This window comes from Temnothorax nylanderi, unplaced genomic scaffold, assembly GCF_030848795.1.
Source record: "Temnothorax nylanderi isolate EJ_2023f unplaced genomic scaffold, tnyl_v1.0 TNYL_tig0005_pilon, whole genome shotgun sequence".
Taxonomy (NCBI): Eukaryota; Metazoa; Arthropoda; class Insecta; order Hymenoptera; family Formicidae; genus Temnothorax; species Temnothorax nylanderi.
In genome coordinates this window covers 2163326-2189581 of record NW_027249067.1, presented here as the reverse complement: position 1 = coordinate 2189581, position 26256 = coordinate 2163326, and the positions used below count along the sequence as shown (strand labels likewise).

The following is a 26256-nucleotide window of genomic DNA, read 5'->3' as shown; positions in this document are numbered from 1 at the left end:
CAACCACAACCACAATCTGAAGAAGTTGCGAAGCAAGTGGTATAGGGAAGGTAAAATCGACGCGTATTGTCGAAGTAACGAATCACCAATCAGGATTTAACGGTTAGTCAAGACGTTATTTCCCGTGAAAAGAGAACGGATCTTAACTTCCGGGCCTTCTCGGGCTTTCATTTTCTCTCGCTTCGAACGGCGCGGCTGTAAATTTCTAAAAATTATCGGAGCTCTCTTATAATCGAAGGAAGCGTGTAAGCTCGTCGCGTCAACGATACATTGCGCCAGGAATGAATATTCGGTGGGCGGTTGCGCGATTAATAACGCGACGGTGGGTGTCAGCAAGAATTTCATAACTTCCATATTCTCGAGGAGATTCAGGAAGAAAGTTGACGCGCCACGGTTGAGCGAGATTTAACGGTAATCTAACAAAGAAACGGTAAATGGTTAATCGATAATTCCACGTCGCGTGAGACACGTTTGCGACATGTAGACAGATAGATAGATAGATCTACGAGAACGAGCCGAAGAAATTAATCGTTTAGTTAAAGCATATGGCATATTGATTGATATTTAAGCCTATTTATGACATTTCAATTCGCAACTTTCATCTTTTAACTCTGGGCAAATTTTCCGGGCATAGCAATTTTCAGCTTTCTCCTCGAAAAACGAAGCTTTCTCAAATAGCTTATTTGTAGATATATTTATATAAATTTTCCAGTAAATTAATAAAAATGACAAATTAGAAAAGCACAAATTGAGATATATTTAACAATCAATAGTCAATATTTGTAAGATAGGAATAGAATATTCATATTTATTTTAAGTTAGTTCTTTATAAAAATCAAAATGATAATATCATCTTTAACTAAATGCATACATTTTACTCTTAGATCATGAAGAAATTACAAAATTGCAGTAAAGACAGATAGAAAACATCGAAACTACATGATGCTGTTAAGAAGCAAGTGCAGACTGGAAAATTATGAATGTCTGACACGTAGCGCCGCTTTCGGGAAACGTATGCTTCAGAAATGTCAAATTGCGAGGTGGAAGGAAGGAAACACTTGACGAGCACATCTCTTGTTTGTCTCGATTATTTCAAAACGAAGCGTTAACCGTGCACACGGGGTGCATGACTCGGAGTCGGAGGAAACGCGAAAGATGCTTAAGGGAAGAAAGAAGTCGTTATTGTATTATACAATGCAACGTGCCAGATTTCCACACTCGCGAAACCCACTTTACTCACGTGGAAGCCCAACGACGCTCTTCGGGGAGCTTCTCTTTGCGAACGGGAGGTATGGCGAGCGGCAAAAAGAGACTGCACTCAGCGTATCTATTTTTTAAATAAAAATTAGAAACGCGATGTCAAAAGTACGCGTAACTACATTTGCATTTGTACATCACTTTAATAAAGACGCAACGTATTTTTTCTTTAGTGGATTGAGACAAAGCAGTTTGTAATAATCGCAATAATTCCAATAGTCTCATTAATAATGAATCATTCGCGGATGAATTACAATAAGGGGCATAAATAACGAGAGAAAGATGAAATATTGATTGCTGCGTAAGATAAAATTTATTTAATAGCAGAGGATAAAAACATAAATTAACAGTAATGATGTAAAAATTTCGTTACAAAAACTATTATTACTAAATTAAAAAAATCAAATATATGGTCTTATATTATATTACCGGTGTAGTATGAAACGAAAAGTAGTCATGAATGAATTAATTAGCGATGAAGCCTAATGCACGTACCGAGTATCCGTACTAATTAAGAGTGTTCTATATTCTTTAACAATATCATTAACAAAATTAACAATAACATTTTTGGACTCATAAATAATTGAAGTACAAAATTCTTCATAAATTAAACTATGGATGTGAATATATGAAATTTGATTGTAATATAATTATCCACTCTAATATAATTATCAGCTTACCCATTCTAATATAATTATCAGCTTTATTTTAGTTTGCAATATAATTATTAGCATGAGTTTTAAATATTAAAATTGAAAATTTGTTGATATAGTATTTAGGTACTTAGAAAATTTCTTTACAAATCTCTATTAAAACTAAAGAGAGTTATGAAGTAATTTTGTATACTCAAAATTATACGCTATATATCAAATAAAAAATGATTTAACTTTTTTATCCAAATACTTCCCGAAAGATTTAAATAAATAAACGTATTAAATAATGTACGTGTATACATTTAAAAAAAAATTGATAATTAAGATAAGAGAAAAAATAGCGAATATGCTTAATGAAAAAATGTCTAACGAATTAATCAAACTTTGTATACTGACAACATACTGTATATAGAGTATAGAGTGAGAGGAAAGTGAAAGTGAGAAAGAGGATAGTAATAGAAGATGTTTGGGTTATCACACATTCATTAATTATCGCTCGGTCGGAAATGGCGTGGATGTGGACGTGACGCTCGGACGTGGAATTTACGGATATCATAGCGTTTCAAGTCGAATTGTATAATAACCGATGTTAATATACCTAATCGTGTTACTGATACATTATGATAATGACTGTGATTAATGACTGTGTTGATTATTCTAAACCATGTGAATTAACAACGATTTCAATATCAAGCAAACAGTTTGTAAACGTCAACAGGAATTTGATACATTTAGTTCAAAACTCATTCAAAAATGTCAGTGTTTCTTAATATGTAGTGTATATGTACTTCTTTACTAATAATTTCTTTACAATATATTTGCTATAATATATTATATTTTCTCCACCGCTACAGATATCTTATGTGGTGAGCAAAATTAAGCGGATAATGAAATTAATTTCTATAAATCTGAATGAATTTTTCTACGTTTTGATATTAGCCAAATTTATTCAAAAAGTAATGAAAAGGATATTAAAATAAAGTCTTTTAAGTTATAAATTATACTAATTAAAGATTTAATAAATTAATAAACTGTATTTGATCCATAGTGATTACGTGAAAAATTTGTCTATTAATGCAATAGATCATAAACTACATTATCACAGTGCAAACTTCCTTAAAGATAATATATCGACTATTCAATATGCCGTGTTTAACGATCGCTTGTGAAATACTGTAATCTTCTGCGAATCGTGCAAATCCTCTATGTCATGAGAATATAGTCTCAAAACTTCTATGACACTCGAAACTATTTATGAAAGCAGATATTACGAATCGTGTTTTTGCCGGGCTATTTTGAAATACTTGGATACTCGTTAGCAAGGATATGCAGAGAGACGGACAGCAAGGAGATTGGCCTTTTTGATGCGGTATTAACACTATTCATCGCGCTCGTCTCTTTTATCGCACCACCAGTTTTGCATTGTGTGCATATATGTATGTATGGTATTTCAAGAGAAAATATTTTATCGAAAAATTCTAAAGCTGCTTAGAAGTAAAAAATGCCATATCGTAGCATGATACGACCATTTCTGTGTCAGAAAGTAATAGATAGTTAATCCCATATAATTAGTTTTGTCACTTAGTTAGTTAAATATTCTATACTAAAGTACACATTTTATAAAATGTAATACTTATTACTGACATTTACATATTAATAACTACATATTTGAAATTAAACTGGCGAATAGAAAAATTAACATTAAAATTAATTGTTTGAACTCATTGTTTATTTCTTTTTAAAAATAGAATTAGACACGACAGAGAGAGACCTGTTAATTTTAACTAAATTTTTTATGTCACGTTTTATTTAAAATCATTGAACTTATTGACAAGGTATTTGTATTTTCTATCAAAACGGCCCGTGTATATATATTTTTCAAGCATTCAATTTTTTTGACAATTCGATTACTCAATAACAATAACTGATAACTGATAACTCATACAAGACAACACTTACATTCGTCTATGGGATGTAGAAGATATCGATGCATCTCACGAGACTCGTTCCACACAACATGACTATATCAACGATCCTCAGAAAAGACGAAACTCTTTTTTCGTTCACTCGACCCGGTTCAGAACAATCGCGACGCTTTTAACATTTCGATGCGTCTCCTTTAATCCTTGATATGCTCTACCACCCTTACAATTTTCTTATAGAGTCATCGCGATCTCCTCTGCATCCTCACACGATCGAACTTTATCGTTCTTCCCGATTTTAAAGCCCCCCATATGTTCTTTGTTATCGCGTCTATAAAAATCGCATTATCTTGGTCACTTCATCGTTATCCGCGTCAGTGCTTAAAGGAGGTAGTGATTCAAGAATGCGCTTCTGCTATGCTTAAGTTCACAATCGATCGATTGATTTCTTCGTTTAAGAAGTCGTGAAACTTGCCTTTTCGATTCGCATAATCAGAACACTCTTAACTTCTTCGAAGCTAAAACCTTCCCCCGCTAGAAACACTAAATATATGTTACTCATTCAGTGCAACGAACTCTCTTCAAGTTCACCGATCACCGTCTAACTCCCCAAAGAATTTCGAGATTGCGAGAGCCGACTGATCTGATCGAATGATGGAAAACATCCCGCGACGCGTCGTGATTCCCTCGAGCTCTCCGTATCCACTCGCGGTAGAACGTCGAACCTATTTTCGGTGCATTAGATCAAGCGATTTTTCTCGACCGGCTTCCGGGGTCCGCACGCAAACATCCGACGACGACGACGACGGCGACGAGAACCTCCCCGTTTTACGTACGCGCGGTCCGACGATCGCGAGAGACGCGCGGGCACTGGCTGCGCGAGAACTTACCGCCACCCCCGGACGAATGCGCGGACAGGCAGTGCGGGGTAGTGGGTGGCCTTCGAGGGGTAGCTCGAAAGGGGTGCTTAGTAGAGTGACAGAGAGAGAGAGAGAGAGGGGGGGAGGGAGAGCGAGAGAGATAATAGCGGCCTGAGAGAGAAAATAGCATCGGAAAGGAGAAAGAAAGATGTGAGACGTGCAAGAGAAAAGGGTGATGCGCACGAAACACACGGAATCCTCATTCGACATCCTGCGCGATGTGCCGAAGACGCAACTTCACAAAAAAACGAGCCTGCATCCGCCTATCTGGGTTAACGGACTTGCGCGACCCTGACCATCCCGTCGTTTCACGACGCGAGCGTGCGATCATTAGAGAGTGCGAAATCGGAAATCCGGATGAATTTCTACATTGCGATGAATGTGTACGTCAAGTTTCGAAAGAGACTCCGTTACTACCCAAGTTTAGATTAGGAAAAGTCTATCTTCATTCGCTTGTAATTTGTAATTGTTAATACTTCGGAATCTGGAAGGATAGCTTTTCGTTAAGGAAAGATCTAAAATTCTAATTTCGTATATTTTATGTACGTGTAATATTATCTATTTTCTGAAGTAAAAATCTTAAGACACACACACGAAGTTGCGATACACGACGAGCGATATTGAATCGAAAGAGCGTCTCACGATGTCGTCTCCTCGAAGGCTCACTGCAAGAAACAGAGTTGCATCTTATCTGGATTACCGAGTTTCCTCAACACTGACCATACTTTGGCCCGAAGCGCAAGATTCACTTCTTGCAGTCTCTCGCAGAACGATCGCACAACTTGACCAATCCAATCTCGTGCTATTACGTAGGCTTCGGTGACACGGTTTAAAAATTGCCTTGCCTACGGAGCTTTTCTGCGCGAAGCACCTTCGGACGGAAAAGATAGTGGAAAGTAGGTGGAGAACAGGGCGAGAATAGTACCCGGGACATCCTCTTTTCGTTTTAAGTACATAAGGCAGTCTGATGAAGAACCGAAATTGCTTCCCACCTGGATTACTGTGCTCGTCTCCCTCTGACCACGCTCCCAAATTAAGCTCGTATATTTGACAATGTTCGCGTCGTACGTTTTGCGGGAAGGAATTAAAGCTTCATCTCGCGGGATTTACGCGGGAGAGCGAGGTTCCGCGCGCGAGGAATCACCTTACTAGGCGCACAAGGATCGTTAATATTCTCCCTCTCTGCCTCTCTCTCTCTCTCTCTCTCTCTCTCTCTCTCTCTCTCTCTCTCTCTCTCTCTCTCTCTCTCTCTCTCTCTCTCTCTCACTCACTCGCGAAATAAATTCCTAATTATATCACAAGTGAGAGCTATGAAAATTTTAAATATTTACATCCTTCGCACTGTGTGTCGGGGAAAGATAACGTGAGTATATGAAGTAGTGTTAACCAAAACTATGAAACTTAGCGGAAAATAGCGAAAGAGGGATACAGAGGTTTAAGAAGGAGAAATAAGTTGGATAAGCGAAGCAACGCATATCGACTAGGAAAATGGGCTTGAAGAGTTTTCCGTGCTGCGGTTCCGGGGAAAGGGCGGAAAGAACGGAAAGAAATGCCGGAAGAGAGAGAGCGCTTAAAAGGAAGGAGAATGGAGTATCTAAAGTTGATTCTACGCTTTCTGGAAGAGCACAGATAGAAGACTACAAAGTGAAGCGAAGTCGTCTTATCCGCATTAGTGAACAACGACCCTGACCACTTCCTATGCAAAGAGGATTGAGATAAAGTTTGCATTCATCAACGATTTGATGCCCTCCTAAACGTCTCTCGCCATCATCAGTTATTCGGACGTAATATTCATTCTTAAACTGTCAGATTTTTGAAACGAATATTCCCATTTATTGTGTCCATTTATTTCTCTCTAGGATTATAAATCTTTAAATGTCACTTCATCGAGCAAAGATTCATTCGCACAAATATAATTTTTTTTATAATTCTTATTAAACCACTAAAAACTATTGTCGTTATATATTCGTTACATACTTATAGTAATTACATATTCGTTAGATTTATTTATTTTACACATTCGTTGTAATCACTAGTTATACATTTGCTACGATACTAACACGGAGTATAATGTTTATAATTTTGTATGGAAAGAAAAATTTTAATCTTGTTTAATAGGGCAATAATAAATTTTGATTTTAAGTAAGAAACGGAAGTGACCCCCTCTGATTTTGATGAACTTTTAACATGGTGCTAATTCTAGATAAAAATGGAACATGTATTTTTTTATATGTGCGAAAAAAACCTGCTTTTTCAAAGGTGTGTTTTACCTTCGAAACATACCATTGGGTACGTATAAAAAATACGTGCATGTGTTCCTTATTTTGATCTAGTCTAGAATACAACATATTAAAAGCTCATCGAAATCGGAAGGGGATAGTTCCGTGGGGTTTCTTGTCAGTGTAAATATATGTATATCTTTAAGTATTTTTAAGTCTTTTTAGAACAAAATGAAAACAGTAATAAAAATTCATAAATTTTTTTTAATTTAATAGATTATCTTTTTTAAACATTGTCAAATAGTCATTTTCTATTAACATTTTAGCTTATTAACATTTCCATTCTAGATTATCTTTCACTGCAAAAGTACAAAAGCTAACATTTTTGAATGGCATTCAATGTAAATGTGAAAAATGTAAAATTTTAAATTTTAAGCTGTGCTTGAAGTACGGCTCTTGTTATGATATACATATAGTGCTTCCAACTTTAGTAATGAGAATTATATTACAGAGTGATGATATATTATGTCTCAAATCTTTATAATAGCAATGGCTTTTCAAGAAGTCACTACCACTAACAAGAATCTTCTTTATCTTTTTTATTGCAGTTAATTTCTTTTGTACGTTGCCAAGTAATTTTTCATTATTGCTTGCTAAACGACTACCTCGTTACTTATATACATAAGTTCAATGATGCAGAAAGCACTCGCAAAATAATAACTAACAGGTTTATCAATAATTATTGTTACAAATGTTTGCTTCATCATGACAATTACAAATTTTATTCGCTTTTATAATTTTCGATTTATCGATCCGTACTTTCTCGTTGAATACCACGATTTAACTAAGCTCTCTGAAGAGAAGGTAAAACGCGAGAAAAAAGGACTCTGTTTTCCGCGCGAATTAAATTGAATCGAAATGTCACGGTTCGCTAAAAGCTAATGAGCAGTTTATTTCATTTGCTCATCTATCGATCAACGCGGAAGTGAACAAAAAAAAAAACTTTTAATGAGTTTCTCCGCCGTTGAGAATTCTTGCTGACTATCTCTTCAATATATTTTCTACGTGTTATCGGGCAAGACGATTAAATTAAGATGTCTGTCACAGCGGTCGTGCCATCTAATATTTCTTTGTTATTGTACTATACACATTCAGCATATAATTCTTCAGTAGAAAAATCGTCCGTTCAATTATCATCAAACGCTATCGTGTCGCGGCATCTCGCTGTTCCATGGTGTCTCTTTTAGTAACGTATAGCGACACTCTGGCTGAACACCAAGAAAACTGCTGACAAAATTTTCGCGAAAGCATGTAACTCAGCCCTCGTGATATCTTTTCTTAATGGGATAATAAACTGTCCGTGACAGCAACATATAAAAAGTAGACTTCTTATTACTATATGCGTGATGACCGTGGAATATAAAAAGCGAACTTCTTACCTATTACTGATGACCGTGGCAGTACATTTATATAATGATGACGCAAATAATATAATAAATTTTGTTAAGACTACGACGTAGCTGTAGATTAATTTTTATTGTTAAAAATTTATATGATGAACAATAAAGCATCGTATATTTATCGAGCAATACGTAAAATTTAGTCACGCATTTCAATAAGTGTTTGCGTAACAATTTTCTCTTCAATAAACTAATGAAATATTAACGAACGTACATTATTCCATCTCTTCTATTTACCATACGCGAGCGAATAATTTTCTTTTTATTTTAAATTGTAACTCGGTACGTGATGTTATACGTGTGAATGTAAAGACGTATATGATAATGGTTTGGACAATAGCAAACAGCGAGCATCACAAATATGTTCTCTTTTGTGCGTGAATTCTACGAATTTCGTATTTGAGTATGTATTTGTAATTTTTATTTGATAACAGTAATTAAACACAAACAACATTGCAATTTCGGGAGGCACAAATTACACAGGGGTACTGATAAAATTTTTGAAATATTTGGAGAACAGTTTTTTTTAATCGATGCTTGACGTTAAATTTATATTTTAAGTTTTTGTAAAAATTGAATAAATTACTTTTTATCAATTGCTAATCTGAGCAAAACGAATGTTCCACAACTCTAAAATGATCTAGATTTTTCTGAATTTTAACTTGAATATTTTTTTTACTAGAACACTGAGCGATATGTACGGAATATTTTCTGTACAAATCATGCCTTTGCTGCAATTGCATAAAACAATTTTCAAAGTGCACCACATGTCCGCAATTCATTCGAATGTACTGCAATAGCCGCGGGTTGAATTTCAACGCAAAAGGGTTAAAGTAAGTTGTTCACTGGTGCAGCGAGTGCATCACATGCGGATAGAGCAGCACGCAGAAATTACTTTTTTCTTTTCAGAAAAGCTATACGGTCACGTCTGTATGCGCGCACAATAGATAAATCAAGCGACCCGGCAAACGCTCTTTTTTCCCGGCCGTCATTCTGTTTCATACTTTTTCAAGGTGTTCCTCTTGCGTGATAGAAACCTGCCGTCGCGGGCGACAAATATCGGTCAGTAATCCCGTATAGCATTGTGTCCCTTTCCTCTTGATTTTTTCCTCAATCAAGCTGTTCGGATTACAACGCCCGAGAGCTTTGTAACAGGCTTTTGCGCCCAAACGATCGTATTTCGCGGGAATTTTGGTATTCTCGACTCCAGTGCCTCGCTCGGCTGCACCTCGATTTCTTTCTACGGGCGGAATTAATTACACGCTTTGTCTTTCTCATATCTAGCTGACGCAGTGAAACCGATTGTGCGATCGCGATTATGATCAAACGCGACTGTGATCAAACGTGATTCATTTCCGTATTGTATAAATTATCTGAATTAATAAAGCTACTTCGTTTTTTATATGAGACTTTTAAAACTTATTTATTTTATAAGTCAAGAAATAATGAAACAAAAAGATCGCTTTAATTGCGAAGGTATTAATTATCTTTTGTATTATTAAATACATTTTATCATGTTGTGAATAAAGTAGCAGTATTAAATTATAATAGAAACTATTTTATGCAAACGTTTCAAATATTTTAAATTTTAGGATTATAGTATGCTAATACCATGCTGTGTATTCAGAGATGTATTTTTTTCGAGAAAATAATTCGACACAATCGACACAATTATTTTTGCAAAATTTGATTAATAATGGTTGGACGCGTCGCTATGCTAGAAATTTAGCCAACTCAAAATTAAATCGTCTCTCTCGTAACTCAATGCACGGCCGTACTACGCATGCATGAATAATTACTTTTTTATTAGTCTACGCGAGATTTGACCTAAATTGTTAGTAAAACTTTAAAGTGAATTTTTTAAATGAAGAGTTAGTAATATAAAGATATTAAGTAAACTTTTATTACAAATTTCAATTTACTTAAATGATGATTTCAATTGTCTATCTATTTTGTTTCATTATCATGTAATATTCCTCACTTTTCGTTATTTAAAACTTTAAAAATGCATATTGAAAAGAGGCATTCTCTTTTGAAAGTTCAAAGCGCAAACAAAATATTCTTATTGTGGAAGCATCCTTTCTTACAAAATGTTTGTTCTCTAACACTCTGGAAGAGAGTTATATATATATATATATATATATATATACATATATATATTAAGTTCGCTTGAGTCGCTGAGTCGAAATTGTGTGGCCCCGTTTATTTGCGGCGATATTCGAGTCTATTGTTCATAAGCTAGCGCGTATATATCGATTGCCGGGGCCTTGGATCCTCGCCAGATCGTTTGGTACCCAACGAGCCAGCCAACGACAACGACTTTCATCCTTGACTCTTCCTCCACTGGCTTTGTCATAGTTTCACGATCGTCTTTCAGCTATACGCGCATCATAACTATGCGGCTAAATTTATTTACTTTTAATCCACGAGATTCATTGTGTTACAACCTTTGTACTTTTCAATAATGTGGCAGTTTAATATTTTACTACTAACTTCGACAAATTTCTTGCAATTTTCATGGAATTGTTGCACAAAGTTTTGTGTCCCTTATAAGTTGTAAACAATTTTATAGAGAGATATATAAAATTCTTTCAGAATATTCATTTTGATGTAAAATATAATTTTATCATACACTTTACATCTATATAGTGTGCATAGTAAGAGAGTGCACGTGCACGAGGCAAAAAATATATTTTTTTTGTCTTTTCCAACAATTACATGTTCCGAATAATTATTCGGAAACACATGAAAATTGCACATTAATTGCCATGCGTAATAATACAATCTTAATAACATTCACTTCAAAATGCCATACGACAAATTTTCTATTAATCTCAACAAGTGATAAAATTCAATTTTCATATTGCCAATAAACATTTAGTACGGGGCGGAAAGTTTCTGACATGCAAACTTCAGGGTAATAGAAGTTGACGGCGCAGTGTTAAATCTGATATACGATGCAAACAATTTAATAAAAGTCTCCTCTTGAGTAATAAAGAAAATTTTGTTGCACAGTACAATTACTCTTTGCAAAGTCGTTTCGTTTAGATATCAAAGTGAAAATGTCTAAAGCACGACTTGGCCACGAGTGTTTGTTAATATAATTACAAGTTTGCAAGCTCTTACGAATCGGAAATGAAAAACAACCACTATCGGTCGTTGGCGACGTGATCGCACTAACAATAAGAACTTCACGAACAATCTACACTTGAATCTTTAACTGGTGCATCTTAAAAAAAAAAACGCCAACAGAGCATTGAGAATTCACCCCAGATCTATTCTTTTTAATCGTATTATTTTACGGTTTTTTTTCTTTTTTTCTGTCGCATGTCCGGATATATAATTATTTTATTTTAAATGACAGAAAAGATAGATAGAAGAAAGTACTGCGAAAAAACCGTATGAGAATTGCGGAACTGCGAAGTGAAAGTACAGGATGTTATTCATGTATATTATACTCATTCGTGTATTGAGAAGAATTTAATTAAACGGAGCTGAAAAGAATCCATTTATGTACGTATATTCTACACCACGTAACGTTTTCTGGTCGAGTCTACTCAACTCTTTCGTAGTTCTCTACAGATATAGACAAAGATTCATCAGTCAGCGCAAAACAAAGTTTTATGATAGATATATTTAAAGCATGCATCTTACCCTGCCATTAGCAAAACCATTAATTAAGATGGCAGCGCTCGGTAAAGCGAGAGTGATAAAAAAAATAGACATTAGAGATGGAGAACAAGTTAAAAAGCCAGTTCATATAGCACAATGACCGTCTCTATCACGGCTATAGTCCCTCACTCTTTCCCTCTTTCTCTTCTGAAGGGCCCTTTTCCCTCATTCTCTACGCTCTACAGCGTATCTCTGCTCCTCTTCATCTTCCTTCTCTGCTTCCTGACGATAGAAAGGTTCACTTATCATGCCAAAAATAAATCCAGCACGGTCGGACCGGAGATAAATTCGGGGAAACGCATTGGAGCGCGAGGTGACTAACGATGACTATCATTCACTCTAGGCTTTCTTTTAAGGACGGGCTAAGCGTGAGCCGGCATCTTCGAGGCAAAGCAGATCCATCCTTAAGACGCCGGTTCAAAATTAATTAAGCAGCGCTTATGCAGCTCCGTAGTTTATCCTTCTTCCGAAGCCCCAGGTAGTCGGTAGCGTATTGGTTGACACGCCGAAACCCGCTCGAGGATACAACTCCTCTGGAGTATTCCGGAATATGAACGTTCGTAATTAAAGTTTAACACACACCGGTGATTTTACTTTCATCTAGAAGTTTCCTCGCAAATGAAAACTTGGCGAGAGATGATACTATTAAACAACAAAATCTTATATTCGCTTTGCTAAACGTATACGTAAATATACAACCTTCCAAATTGCTTGGCGCTACTTTAAATTTAGAAACCTATAAATTAATAACCAATTTAAAGTTAATGATGGTCTAATTAAATGTTTAATCGGTTATCATCATTTTCTCGTAATTTTTTAATACTTACCATTGCACAATGAAAAAATTAATGTAATCGAACAGCTGAGTCAATTTGCGAGTCTAAGTCAAATGCCAAGTTTATTATAACACTGATCTCAACCTCGTAAAGTCTACAAATTTTTAAGTCTACAAATACAAGCTGATAAAAAAAAGAGGTTTCTTTCTAAAGAGCTTTGCATGCTAATGCCATCGTAGTAGCTGTTGTTATTTCTCCGTTCCGTCCGAAACTGCCGCTCATCAGAAAAGCTACCAGCTTATTCGCTCTCTGTACCTTCTAACCCATTTTGTCGGGTACCAGTTTAATTAAAGGAGATACAAATTTAGCATTATCTACCTGCTTTGCGGATTTTACTAAATGTTGGTAATTTTGCATGTAACAAACACATCTAATTAACGTCTTCCGTTCTTTAGTTTTTACTTTTAATTTGGTCACTTTTTTACTTACTAATTCATCTTCAAAGAGCTTAAAATATCAAATATATAAGATATATTAATAAAATATATTAAGGACTGTTGAAGAGAACAATTTACAATATTTCGGACGTTAATTATATTATATATTTGTTGTATGATTTCTATGTATATTGTTATTTATCTGCAAATTTAGTTAATGATATAAAAAATCTGTAAGTCTCTGGCACGTCTGGCAGATCAGAATTGTCCAAAAAATAGAGCTTACTGTTTAAACACCGGTAACATGTCACCGGTGAGCACCATAATGGTGACCATTCGCTTCAGTTCTCCAATGCTGTGGGAATTGCTCGGGCGTGTCGGGCGACTACGCCTTCACTGCAAGGTTATATATGACCCGCAACAAACCGGAATCGCACGATAGAAAAGCGTCGTAGGTGGAAATCGATATACCGCGAACTGCAACACTCCGGTCTTGAATTTCGCGGGCGAAAGGCGAGTTGGATTTTGTCCAGTTACCAAGTCGGGCGAGACGTTTCGTTCCATTTTCGAGAGACGCAAGGCCGAGACGCGATGAAAAGTACGAGCGGAGCAAGAAATAGTACATTAATTAACGCGTTCAACTTTCTAGAACTTGAGCCAAATTTTATGCAATGTATATGTATTTTTAGTATCGGGAAATTGTATCGCCTTATGAAGTATTATCCAAACACTGATTTCTGAACGATATCATTTCGCTTGACAAAAAGGAGATACTATTACAACATGTTTTACGGTACATTGGACTCATTAAATTTCATAGTCTATTTCTTGCACTTTGAATAACACTCTAACACTACTTTTATACATTCTAAATAATGTCTTTTTGATGTAATTAATTTACAATTAATATCCAAAGTATAAATCGGCAATATTTTTATTACATATTTAGCGCAAAATTTGGCTTTTAGTAATCTGGCGGTACACGAATATTATTATCAATGCAATAATGACAAAACCAAATATTAAAAAAATTATAATTCGATTGTGTTGCGTTAGCGTTATGCTATATTGCGAGAGAATCGGAATACAATTTAGGAATAATTATTGTGTAGGTAAATCGATGCAAAACGATGCTATTTTCACTTTGATAGTCCATTGTCTTGATGGGGAAACTGGTACTTTGCAGGTGAATCGATTGCCCTTTCGTTACTTCAACAAGCTTTCTTGCAACCTCTTTATTGTCTTTCATTAATTTGCTAATTGATAGTGGTCGCGGTTATGGCGAAATTATTGAAAGAAACACTTTACGAATTCTCAATTTTCTTGTCTAATCGGAAGCAACTCGAAATGAACTTCCAATATAGGTTTTCTGTAGTTTATTAATACTCGTAACTGAAAGCTGTGCCAAAGTATTTTAAACTCGCTAGTTTCAAACTCGTAATTCCGAGTTTTAACGTCTCATAAAATTGATTCTACGTTATCTTGATGAAAATCTTTTGTAACTTTTTTGTTTTTCTCTTGATACACCATCTACGTTAGTTTTAAAAATCCATAAAGTCTGAATTGATCTTCATCTATATTAAAATTACAACTCTCACCAGACGTGTAAAATCTAGTTTCTATCTTACTTATTATTTTTTTATATTATGTTTTATGGATATGTACTTATTTTGTAAAAAAGAAACAACATAATTCTAACGACAGCAAGTTTTATTTAATGTCATAATATCTTAGTATAAAATTATAACAATAAATTGCATGAAGGATTTTGTTTATCAATTTTTAGAAATAATTATTAAAAATAGAATATCCTTTGAGCAACAAAAATTACTACTCATTTTATACTATCTGTGGCTACGTTTTATTAAGTGGCACATTTCTTTCGCCTTTGATTACGAATGTGGAATGTTATTTTTCAGATAATAAGATTGTTTAATTAAACCGTTGATGTGAAGAATATGAACTTCCGTTATGATTAATTAACAAACATGGATTTTAAAACAGTGTGACATGTCTGACAATATTTACTACGCACGTTCATGATTACGAGATCGTTCATTAAACTCTTTGCCATGTTTCCTGTCACTATACTGTGATCTAACGTAGCCGCGGGCAGGGCATATTTTAATTCAAATTACTGCCGTGTAATTTTTCTCGTCTTTGCCAGTAACTTTCATCTTCTTTTCATATCTGCATTCAGGCCAATAAATTTCTTCTTGGGTTGTCATTCTCTGATAATATTAAAATTACGTTTATATTTATTTAAATATATTTTTATATTTTAAAACACACAACTCTCGGAAAAATATTTTAAACAAAATGGATTATGTGAGAGATATGCGAATCAATTACAACTAAATTAATTTTTAAACTTCCACAATGCGAAAATTACATCTTGATATCGTTACTATTACTTATAAATAGAACTTATAGATAATTTTTTTTTTTGAGATATTATTTCAAGATCTAAAATGCAGTTTGGAAATTGCGAAAAGATGATATATCGATCCCGTACATCGCTTGCGTGGATTTTCCTGCAACGTATGTGAAGCAGTCGATCGCGTTAGACGGACTTTAAGCTAAAAGGCAGTGAAAGTGTTCCTGTGAAGCATGACGAGAGTAATGACACTCACACTAATGCAGCTGCACCGGGATACCTCCACTAGTTCAACATATGCCGATTTGTTCCAACTATTGACGTACGCCATTTCTCCCCACCGAACGGTCACGATCTCTGTTCTTCTCATCGATATATGAAATAAAAAGATGATGATTTATGTAACGAATATATGCTGCACTCTCTCATAATATCTATAATAACATCTATAATTGTAACTCGCTTATACCTACTATTCGTATTATTGCAGATATTCCGAACTCGTAATACCTGCAGTAATATCTATAATTAAGTGAGTATAATTAAATTCTCTTGTGAACAGAATCGATTGAGAATTGCGATTTGTCGAGATCTTTTTTGTGCACCGAAACACAACGAAAATAAAAATCTGAATTTATCAACATTTTTATCCGTGTAGCTGTTGCTAATTTTCAAAGATTTTTTAATCAACGTGTCATCGAGTTGCAAACCCGAATTCCACCGCGCTGCGCAATCAAGCTCGCTCTAGGTAACCAGCAACCGTTTGCGACTTATATTTCTAGGCCATTTAGAAATTCGATCGGTCCATCGCGGTTTCCATTGGTGGAACTGATCCAATTCGCGGCGGCACGGCAATGCTTCCTGCGAAGATCGAAACGAGAGCAGACTGCAGAACGGGAAAAGGCGTAGACGCGAGGTCCGGTTTTATTACGAGAACTTAGCGCAACACACGCGCACGCACGAGGTGGACGCGTGTACACACGCGAACGGCACACACATGTGCATTTACGTGCGGCGATGCACGTAACGATCGCATGCACACGCCACGTGATTACCATTCGGCATAGAAATTTGCAGCACAGATCAGTCGCGCATTTGGCGTGTCGTTAACGTGCGATAAACGAATATTATCGTAATTTGACAAATTATTTTTAACCAGCTGGCAGTTATTTCGTACAATACTGGTTGCACCGGTTGATCGCTACAATTATCTTTAGGAATAATTTACATAGATTTCTCTTTACAATTCCCCCGACGTTGTGCTTTTATCCCCTATAACGTGCTAAAACGTATATTACTGGAAAAGGGATTTAAGTGGCCTAGTTTAGCGATATGAAAAGTGTTGAGCGAAGATAGAAGGAAGAGGAGAATACGCGCGAAAGAGGGAGCTTGTAACGCGCGAATTATTCGGACAGAAGATACGACATGGACCAGCTGTTGCTTATTGCTGATTCTCGCACACATGGTGCTGACTCGTTACGTCGCACTTGTTGTAGAGTGAAACTTACCTTAAAGCATGCATGAGCAGTGCGAACAAGCGTGGACTAACGAGCGATAGAATTCGGAAAATAATTCAAAGAATTCTCTGCCCCTTTGAACTGCTCAAGAAATGCTCCATAATTATGCGCGGCAGAGAAATTATGCAGTTTTTGGGGGGCAACTGAATATTTGCAGAAATCGTAGAATTCCATGCTCTATTTGTGATAAAACACAATTATAATATTGCACCGCGTGATTATAATTCCATTTTATGATTATAGAACATCAAAAATTACATGTGTGGCAGAACATGTGTTAAGTTCACATAAGCAATTTTGTAAGATAAAAGTTGTCGATTTAGACTTATAATTTCTAATTTCTAATTTGACTACGAGACTAAGGATCAAGCGTGCATTAAAACTTAAAACTATTATTATGTTGCATATTAATGAAGAGATATATAGTCTACATAATAAAACTAAAATAATTTTCTTTAAACATGGAAAAAGAATTAGCTAATCTAGTCGTAAAATATTGATAACTAACATTTAGTTGCAACTACTTTTTTCCAGCGAGAATTATATTTTAGCAATAGTAGCAGAATCTTTTGTTCTCGCTGCAAAAAATGTTAGTTATCCATATTTTACAACTAGATTTGCTACAGTAGCTAATCTTTTTTTTCCGTGAATATAAATTTCAATTTATCTTGAAAAGTGCAATCGCATCCTTTCATTTGTCACTTGTCTTCTTCAAGTAAGACTGTTTAAATTTTCGTCAAATTGATATGTATATAAAGTTGAATAATGCGACTTACATTGAAAGAAAGAAGTTTAAATAATGCATTCTCTTAACAATGTTGTGCGAAATTAAAATTTTCTAACAAATTTTTCTTGTGAAAAGCGGAAGCTTGATTTATGTTTTTGTGTTTCTTCTGCTCGAATTCGCGATAAAACCGTGACAATGGCACATTATTACGTACATCAAATGACAAATTACTACGAGAAACGATTTCACGCGCTACTGCCTCATCAAACAAGTTTTAATCTTTGACTGATAAGAGAATAAAGACGAAGATATTTTAAACGCGACGCCGTCTCCTTTCCAAAAATGCAGCCGGCCATAAAGAGACATGATAAGGAACTCTTTTTAAGGAAATTCACTCGCTCAGTACTCCAGATTACTTTCTAGATTGCCTATCGGATTTTAACAATTTAGACGGGCCTTCCTTTGTGATTTTCTTGTCTCAGGAATTCGTGAATCCTTTGTATTGGACGTACCCTACGTCTTGGTTTTCTTCTTTCTTTTTTCTTCATCCTCTCGGTTTTCTTCCTTATTTCCTCTTGTTCGTATCACGGAATTGTTATTTAAGGCAACTGAGATTTCTTATCACCTTACAAGTTCTCTCGCATTGTCGCGATTTACGAACGTTCCTCTCTTATGTTCTTTCATTCGTTTCTTTTTCTTTCTTCTTCCGCACGTCAGCCTCATCGACTTTACACGTCGACTTTACTAAAAATCTACACATAGATGTATTGCTATCGTTACAATTTTAATCTAAAAGGTTAAAACGTACACTGATTAACAATCTTGCATAAATAAAATTTCAATCAAATCGATGATAAAACTATATGAATTGAAATTTTTTCATTTTACATTTATTTGGTTTATTTCACTAATTTTGTAATTTTAGTTGCGCGGAATGAATATCGATCTCTTATTGTATCAGTATTTTAAAATAAATATATTTTGAAATCCAATTATTACGATAAATATTTTTTTAATAATTAAAAAATCTCATATATACAACACACATACACAATCTATCTATACATCCTGTTTTTTTTGTTTCGAATTAATTCTTTGTTGCCTGCGGAATCAACTCGACGTAATATACGCGACAAAAATATTGTAGGTACTCTAATTCAGTATCTAATTTCCAAAACAGAGAGATAGATAGACATAAAGTTATTTCATTTCTTATATCCCACTTAATATCTCTTAATAAATAAATTACTATTTAAATGTTGTGTTAGGATATTATCTTTATTCTCTAAGCCTTCACTAGTTTTCGTGTCAAAATTGCGAAGGGGCTTAAAAAGGGAGTGAAAAATAACGGAGAAAATGAAAGCGATAATTCGAGTCGGACCTTATAGCTGGAAATATATTGGATATTGGACTGACAATATACTATTTCGTTGCATATTCAGGGAATGCCGTCACTCGCGCGGTTTATCCTTTCTTCCTCTTTTTACTCGAATCTCGCCTGCTCCGAATACCGAAAGCTGGGAACGGAAGGCTTAGAAACCTTCGGTTCGCACGATAGACTCGCGTTGCAGCCTAGGAGGGCAATCTCAACGCGTCAGAATTGACCTGTGCGACTGTTGTTATGTCACCACCGCCGTTACGGTGTCGCGTCGCAATATAACATGCGACGATCATACTATTATATTATAATAACGCAATTATCTCGTAGTTTTATTTGCTGCGATTAGCTGTATGACTAATTTGGACGTCGAAAACACTAAAATGACTTTTCCAGAAATTTGGTACAGACGAGGAAAGAAATTAAAAAAATTGAAGCTAGATATATTTTTTATCGCCATATTTTTGCGTGGTAAATTTAATTCAATTAGGCATAGCATGTATCGAAAAAGGCTTCGAATCTACATTTGTTCATAGATTTTTATATATTTAATTACTCAATACGATAGTTAACGACTATAATTCAATCAATACGATGGCTGTGATTTCTCATGCACATATATGTAGAATATTGGTAGTATAAAAATTACTTGTCTTAATTTTTTACAATACAATTTTTTATTGGTTTTTTTTCGTATTATTTCTAAATTTAATCTCTTATTGGATATGTGATAGGTTATACGACTGCAAAATTAATCTCATATTGCACTATATTGCAGACAAATGTATGATATAGAATACCTGACATTTTATTCGATTCCAACACGCATAGAAGAGAAATATCTCGCACAAAGATTGTATGGTAATATATGGCGATATAATGCGCTTGGATATTGAAATACCATAAAACTTTATGTATCTTCTTCGCGCATTCTCTCCACGCCTATCGCCAAACAAAATTCCTTATCATAAAAATGCACGTTGCAATTTCGATCAACATTTTGATACGTTATCTGCGGGAAATTTAACGTAAATATTTTATCTTTCCAAACATCTTTATCCCTCATTTTAATAAAACAGAGCGTACATATATTGGTTTTCTTTGAAGCTCCAGTTTTGTCAAATTCGCAAAAGCATATGTAGTCACCGCATCTTGTCTAATAATTCCAACTTAACGACATATACAAATAATTAAACTTACATTTAATTAAAACTTACAGTTCTTTGTTATTTACGATCTTCCTTTCTCTCTTCTCTCTATAAATTTTTTAATTTTATTTTATCCTTTCCATAATAGAATTTCCATAATCACTCCAACTTGCATCGTACGTTTTATGGGCATATAAATTCCCGGGTCACTTTACGATCAGAAATCAACTCATCTTTATTATCTAAATCTAAAACTATCTCTTTATTGAAGATGCTCAAACTTCTGCATAAATATATTAGATAGAAATTATTATAACATGATATTTTTAATATTTTTATCGGTTTTTTCAAGAAATTAAATATAAAATTCTCCATCTATACATGGAGGTGAAGAATTTCCATCTCCGATTATATTCTCCGTCTTAATTGTATATTAATAAGATCCGAAAGAGAGTAAAACACATACAGTAAAAGTACTATTGTAAGTTATTTACAAATCTCGTTTATTTATTAAGTGATTTGAAATCGAAGAAACTCACATGCAACATGGATGGAGTGATCACTTACTTACTTAGTTAGGGAAGTTAGTCGTCTTAGACATCTCATATCTTTAATTTTTCAGTGACTATCTTCTCTCACAATTCGCCAACTAAGTAAAGCTAAAGGGGCAGATCCGTCGGAACCGCCGAGTCCATGAATCAAGCATGATGGCCACAGTTTGCCGAAGGAGCAAGGACGGTTTCGCTTGACGAACGTCTTAGTGTTGTTACTGTAAGCAAACTGACGTTGAAACTCACCGTTTACACTGTTGCAAGCCGTGCACTACCGTAAATGGGCACGAAAATTTCACGGATCACCAATACGATCTATCTCGAGTACTTTGCTAACATGGTCCAAACGTCTTTAGCTCCTTCAGCTCTGCGAGAGAGAGCTTTACACGGCATTCGGAGTTCGCTTTGACGCGATATCCGTTTCCTCTTGCGAGTTCTTTGAATATTTTATGATCTCTAACTTCGCCGCGGCTTCATTTGGTTCAGAAACCTTGATGTTCTTTTCCCTTAAAAGTTGGCACTGAACGATAACGCCAGTAACAAGAAAACAAATTTATTTCATTTTCGCCAATATTGTAATTTTAATTACGAAAAAATTATTGAATTATTTAAGCTTATATATTGTTTCTTGTACGCATTACGTCATCACGCGAAGTTATTTTTATTAGCAATTGTCGAAGGCGTTAAAAAAATATCTCGTCTACCTTCGTGCCGAACGCGGTGATCGTATAAACTATGTCAAGTCGATCGACGACGCGTCTCTCCTTCACGGAGATGTGACTAAGAAATATGCAAATATCGAAGTAAATAATGGAATTGGGCGTGACGATGAAATTGTACAAAGTAAAATTGTAATTCACAGGAACGAAATACTCGGATTTGTACGTGCGTGCCTCAGCGGAGCGCGCCTGGAATTTAGTTAAACAATACGAAACTTCGTGAGACAGATTTCGAAATTAGAGATGTCATAAAGAGGGAACGCGCTGCTCATGACCTTGCTTTGAAAAGGAAGCATATTCTGAAAGCGATGTTAATGTATATTTTCCACTTTATCGCTATATATAAAATCCCATGGATTAATAAACATTTAAATAAATTTTGTATAAAAGCATTCAGGCTGTGTGAATAGTTTTAATATATTAAAGAAGATGTGTGTGAAGAGAGATTTATTAAAGGGTTTACCTCATACTAGAAAAAGAATTATACAATATTTCAGTAGCAGATTTATATAAAGACAAAAAGACATAAAGAAAAATAAATGTTAATTCTCATTAGGAAATTACAGACAGAAAATTTAGATTTGATTAATTACGCAAGTCTTTTTGCGTAATGTAATTTAAAATAATATTGCAGTAATTAAAACAAATTCATACTTATATCTTTGATATTAATAAAATATTATTAATATCAAATATAAATATGATAATAACAAATTGATAAATGTTAATTTGTTTCACTCAACAATATATTATTTTAAAAACTTAAATATTAAAAACATTGCTACCGCTTTACGAATTTATTTAGTGAAATAATTAGTAACATATTTTGATTATATTAAATTACATATCGCGACAATTATTATTAAATCACTGAATTTTAAATAAATAAATTTTTTAATTGCGCGTTTCTAATTAAGAAAATTTCTGTGTTTTGCGTATAATATATTTTAAATAAATTAAATTATTCTTATATTTTTTATTAAAGAGATAAAATTTTCCAATGAAATTTCAAGACTTCTATTGCGACATTTACTTCTCTCTCTTCCTCTCCCTCTCTCTGACAGATTTACGAAAGATTCTTCGACATCGAAGATTGAAAACCAATTGTCGAACGGCCTTATTGTAGATTTCTTTGGAATTTGCTTGTGCCCGCGCACATTACGCGTGAAATCACGTTGGCGCAACATTAGCTTTTATTCCGTCGCACGCTTATTCTCGAACTTACAATTATATTCCATATGCCCTTATCGGCCTTTCAAATCGGTGTACTCGATACACACAGCTAATGCACGATAATTGCAAAATGCATAGCATTCCACGGCCCCGCACTTAACTATGCGTATATTATGCGCGCACATATACACACATACACATACGCGCACGCACACATGCGCATACATTAGTAAGTTAAATTAATTGCAAATACGTCGCAATTGCTTCAGGTCGAGTTAATATAAAATAAATGCTGCATGTTAAGAAACAAAATTACGAAATGTGTAAGCATACTCATAAGTCTATGACAACTGCACGCTTGACGCGTAATAACTACCGGCAATTAATTTATTTATCATCCACCTGACGATAGAAAGCGTAACGTGGCGTGTACGAATTAATCGCTTTTCATGTCGGATCTGCAATATATCATGAAATTTGCGTGATTCCTGCGCGGGAACAATTTCCATCGATTGACAAGGGGGATGTGCGCCACCGGAAATTAATGAAGCGCGTAATTGACTGAACTTCAGGGGAGCGATTCAGGATTCTCGACTGTTAAAGTGGCTTCAAATTAATGCTGCACACGCGAAAATCCGAACGCAAAGTTTAATAATCTCGAATCTTCAGCAGAACTTTATGACACATCTTCAAACTTGAATGCAACGTATTTAAACCGATTATTAATTTCTAACAATTCACAGAGATCGAGATATGATCTTAATGGGTGGAACCGCCCGTAAATTTCCGATGAGCTGCACGATCGTTTATTTTACGACTTACTCATTAATCGAGCACTAATCTTCTCGACGAAACATTAGGAAAATTCATGTATTTCGTTGGAACATTTCAACTACTTTTCTTCTTCATAAATCTCGGTCATTATTCTGCCTTTTCATAACTTTGTCCTTAACTTTAATACGCATTAGCAGCGAGTCCCATTGTAAAAGCGCTGCCCGCTAATGTTCCAGAGTTTATATTCAGCTACTTGTCTGTTTAATCTTTGTCCAACAGAGGAAAAAATCTGATTATGAAGCACATAAGAACATAAATGAATAATTAAATTTAGTATTCGAATTAATAACGAAATGTCGGAATGATTGAGTTAACTGAATATTGTTTAACACATTTAACGTATATTCAAAATCCGATATTGATGATAAATTGCATGATAAAAGCATCAAATTTTATATTAAAAACATGCTAGACTGTTTCAAGTTTTTAAGTATCTAAAAACGATACACACAATAATGATAAAATAACATTCTTCTCTTAGCAATTTGTCAGTAATCATCCGGACGCATTCGCAGAAATAATAGCGTCGCACAAGAACAATCGGTGTAATATGAAATTGTGCTCGCGTGCAACATCCAAATTTCATTTTGCCACGTCACGAAAGTTGTATAAGCGCCGAAGTGAGTTATGCGCGGTCCCGCTTAATATCACCTTTCACTCACCGAAGAGTAAGAAAAGCGCGATGTCGTTTTTCTTGCCGGTGTCGTCGGGCCGCGCAATTCGGTGAAAAGGACTCGTGCTCTTGAACATTTTTACATCAATGAAACAAGCGTGTCGGCGAGCAGTCAGGTTCGATGATCTCAGAGATGCGGAAACGAAGCGGCGCGGGCGCCAATGTGGCGCGAAGCCGCCAACTATGAAAATTCTCCAAGCATTCGCGGAATTTTCCGCGGATATTCGAATACTCTGAATGTTCGCGAGCCAAAGAATGTCGCTGACTGGGAATATAGTAGTTTTGGGTTACATATAAAAGATGAATACGGCTGTGCAACGCATTTTTATTGCGTATTAATGGTCTACAATTACCTAACGTTGAACATTCATATAATAAATGGCGAGTGCAAAATGAAGAAATAATGCAAGCCTGTTTCATAATTAAAATGGTATAATTCGTGCATTACAGATTCTTTTAGTGAATTAGAACAATTAAATAGATTAAAATTCAATTTAATTTAATTTAATTTATTGCATAGCGAAGGAGACTACGTCAGGATTTTAATGAAAATCGCCATTGTGCGTATTTAAAAAAAGATACATTTTGTTATTAATGCCTCTAATGTAAAAGAAATAAAATACGTTGAATTTTCCAGCAGCTGTGTGTATGTGGAGTACCGCACACTTGGAAAAAGATTTAGACGAAATGACGATTGTCGGTAATAATAAGCCTCGTGAAGTGTTGAAGAATCCTTTCGGAAATGTTCTCATTCTTCGGTCTTTGCGGCAGTAAACACGCGTAGTTTACTGGCAGCATAACGAGCTGTAAAAAAGACATTTCGAAGCAAACCGAATGCGCGTACTCGTTCACTCTTTACTTCTCTTCTTCCGATACGAATAGCGTTAAGTTCTCACATTTTTTTCAGAGATAACGCAAGATTGTTCAAAGAATTTCTAACGTTACATGAATAAAAGCGATACATAAAATAAAATATAAAATATAATATTATGATAAAAGAATTTGAAATTAAATATAAAGATTTTCAATTATTTAAAATAAGATCTAAAAATTTTCAATTAATAGCGATAATAGTGTAAACTCAATAAGAAATAATGCACATTCGACTGATAATTATGACAAAGTAATTGGAAAATAGTGATGTGTACACAATATTTTGTTCAATAATTTCGGTGAGGTAAGTCGTAATGCAGAAATCCAGAAGTTTTAAATGTTTTCTTAGGATATCATCCACAAACGTTACATTTATGAAGCAAGAATATTGCTGATGGTACGTGTTACCAATCAATACAGCCGCGAGCGATAAAGATCGTCGAGAAAACGCGGTTCGTTTATTTCGTACCTTTTTGTTTTTCTTCTGGCGACGTCGCCGACGTCGGCGAGATCCCGATACATCTCGTTAAGGCACATAATTAAATTTACTCCATTGGCAGCTTTCCCCGCAGCTCCGTGAAAAATAATAACATAATAACACGCCAGGCTGATAACGTAATGCACCGTGGTGCTTACGCAACGAATTCCCACCTGCGTGGTGCGCCAATCGCGTTTCTCCGTGTTTCGCCATCGCGCTCATAGCACATAAAAGTCAATGAAACTTGCTATCCGCACCCTCTCGCTCGTCTTTTTATTATCTTCCCTCTCGAACTGTCCATCGACGGCCGGCTAATTGAAACCGTATACGTATCGAAATGACGGAAATAACGGCCGAGGTACACGCGCAAGACAGAGTGAAATTCATAACGTCACATCTGACTTCCTTTCAATCAATATCCCGCCGGACGACTAGTGTGTAGAGTAAACGCTTTCACTATTACTAAGAAACACTTTGGCGAATACGAACAAA

General features: G+C 35.1%; 2 protein-coding genes and 1 long non-coding RNA gene across 8 annotated transcripts in view; 1 reads left to right on the top strand and 2 right to left on the bottom strand.

Moving 5' to 3' along the window:
• Nucleotides 1–4690, bottom strand: part of LOC139776399 (glutamate receptor ionotropic, kainate 2) — a 150034-nt gene extending 145344 nt beyond the window's left edge. For 5 of the 6 annotated variants that reach the window (XM_071713002.1, XM_071713020.1, XM_071713030.1 and 2 more), the window contains exon 1: nt 3870–4690. The gene's annotated coding sequence lies outside the window, so the exon portion shown is untranslated. Of the gene's footprint in view, nt 1–1240; nt 1328–3869 lie in introns of all 6 variants that reach the window. The other variant, XM_071713009.1, reaches the window with a different exon arrangement.
• A 10329-nt stretch (nt 4691–15019) lies between these two features.
• On the bottom strand, nt 15020–16774 carry LOC139775287 (uncharacterized). Its single transcript, XR_011718791.1, has 3 exons — nt 16167–16774; nt 15950–16055; nt 15020–15547 (listed from the first exon to the last, which is right to left on the bottom strand). It is a non-coding gene; the product is annotated as an uncharacterized lncRNA (long non-coding RNA).
• Nucleotides 16775–21101: 4327 nt separating this feature from the next.
• Nucleotides 21102–26256, top strand: part of Apd-3 (apidermin 3) — a 39056-nt gene continuing 33901 nt past the window's right edge. The window contains exon 1 of the mRNA XM_071713053.1: nt 21102–21234. The gene's annotated coding sequence lies outside the window, so the exon portion shown is untranslated. The remainder of the gene's footprint in view (nt 21235–26256) is intronic.